Raw genomic sequence first — 2,500 nt, 5'->3', positions numbered from 1 at the left:
TCGTTTTAAAAAGTGTCACCTGCGAAGAATAACAGAGACAGTACTCATTCAGCAGACACACCCGATGGTCTCCACAATAGATTGCTCTTTAGCTGTACCAATCGACAATAATAAATACAAAGCACAGGAGACTTGCCGTTATCCTTACTCCTATGGATTATTGTTTACACTGAATCTTATGTCTCGCTGTTTAGTAACACTCGCCTTCTCATATACATTGGAATCGCATGAGAGAGAGAGAGAGAGAGAGAGAGAGAGAGAGAGAGAGAGAGAGAGAGAGAGAGAGAGAGAGAGAGAGAGAGAGAGAGAGAGAGAGAGAGAGAGAGAGAGAGAGGGTTATATATATATATATATATATATATATATATATATATATATGTGTGTGTGTGTGTGTGTGTGTGTGTGTGTGTGTGTGTGTTTGTGTGTGTTTGCGTGCGTGCGTGCGTGTGTGTGTGTGTGTGTGTGTGTGTGTGTGTGTGTGTGTGTGTGTGTGTGTGTGTGTGTGTGTGTGTGTGTGTGTGTGTTTGTGTGTGTTTGCGTGCGTGCGTGCGTGTGTGTGTGTGTGTGTGTGTGTGTGTGTGTGTGTGTGTGTGTGTGTGTGTGTGTGTGTGTGTGTGTGTGTGTGTGTGTGTGTGTGTGTGTGTGTGAAGAAGATGATGATGAAGAAGAGTAAGAAGAAGAAGAAGAAGAATATGATGATGACGACGAAGACGACGAAGAAGAAGAAGAAGATGATGACGATGACGAAGAAGAAGAAGAAGAAGAAGGAGAAGAAAAAGAAGAAAAGCAAAGAAATTACGTGAAGCCTCGCCACCATACGTCAACAATCAATACTAAAAAGTTAAAAGATAAATCGGAACTTTTACGAGTCAAAATTGCAATTCGTGACAAACTTGAATTACGGAAAAAACACTCGTCTGATTTCAAGAGAGATATCGCAGCAACTATACACCGAATAAAAAATAAAAAGAATAAAAAAAGGTAAATGAGCAGATAATACGATAAATAAAAAAAATAAAACATCGGTACCAAAAAAAAAAAAAAAAGATATATAAAAATCGTAATAAATACATGATATGATAAACAAACACGTGGGAATTTTAATAAAAAGATAAATAATAATAAAAGAAAAAAAATATATAAATACGAGTGTTGTTAGAAAAAAAAGTGCAGATTTGATATAGCTTCGTAGTCTTCTTTCTAAAGTGGAAAAAGTAGAAAAAAAAGTAGAAAGATAATCACAGAAACACACACATAAAATATTTATTGATCGAGAATAAATAAATAAAGAATAAAAACGTTTACTGTGGGAAATTTAAGGATTTAAGATATTTGAAAAAAAAAGAAAGTGGAAATTTGATATAGCTCCGTAGTCGTAAGAAAAATAGAAAATATCAGAATATAAAGAAAGAAAAATAAGAAAAGAATATAATAAAAAAATATATATAATAATAAAAAGAATATAAGAAAAAAATGAAAGGATCTAGGATATTCATAAAAAAAAAGAGATTTGATATGGCTTAGTAGGCTTAAGAAAAATAAAAAAAACATTAAAAGAAAAATATGAAAAGAATATAATACAAAGAAAGATTTTAAATAAACAAAAGAAGTAGAGATTCATTATGGCTTTATAGTCGAAAAGAAAAGAAAACAAAAATCGTAATAAAAAAACACACAAAGAAAGAAAAAATATATAATATAAAGAAACAAACAAAAAAAAACAAACCTATAAGGATTTAAGATATTGATATAACTTGATAATCGTAATCATAAGGTGAAAAAATAAGAGAAAGAGGAAAGGAATATTGCTTAGAACAAACACACACACACACAAATAATATATAGCTACTGAGAAGGAAAAAAATAAAAAATAAAACGTTTGTTGTAGGAAATATAAGTATTTTGGATTTAAATTCTAACTGGAGAAGAACTCGAATAGTAAATTTAGCATTTCCTTTTCTCGTTATTATTCTTTATTCCGTCGGTTATTCTTTCATTTTGTTTGATTATTCTTTTTGTTAACTCAGTCTTTCGTTTTCTTTAGTCATGTTTCCCTCCATTCCTTAAATCATTCTTTAAATTTCCCCCAAGTAATCGTTGTTTTTTTTTCTTCTTCAGACACACTTTCTATTCCTTGAATTATTCTTTCGTTTTCTTCTATTATCGTTCCATATTCTTCAATTATTCCTTTGTTCTCTATAATCATCTTTTCCATTCATGCAACTGTTTTTTTCCCCATTCCTCCTACCATTCTTTCACTTTCTTTAACCTTTCTTTTAATCTCTTCAATATATTTTTGAAAACTTCCTCAATCATTCTTTATAAATTTTTCAATCATTCTTTTAATTTTCTCATTCCATTTCATTCCATTTCTTTATTTATCGTCGTTCGTGGTTATTAATATGACAATAACGTAGATTCGATAACGATAAATGATTCTGATAAATGGTTAATGGTTAAAGGTAAAATAAATGTACTAGACATCAATTTTCTGGTAAAA

The sequence above is a fragment of the Penaeus chinensis genome, chromosome 17 (assembly GCF_019202785.1).
Source record: "Penaeus chinensis breed Huanghai No. 1 chromosome 17, ASM1920278v2, whole genome shotgun sequence".
Lineage (NCBI taxonomy): Eukaryota > Metazoa > Arthropoda > Malacostraca > Decapoda > Penaeidae > Penaeus > Penaeus chinensis.
The sequence above is the reverse complement of the archived record's forward strand: the minus strand, read 5'-3'. Positions refer to the sequence as shown.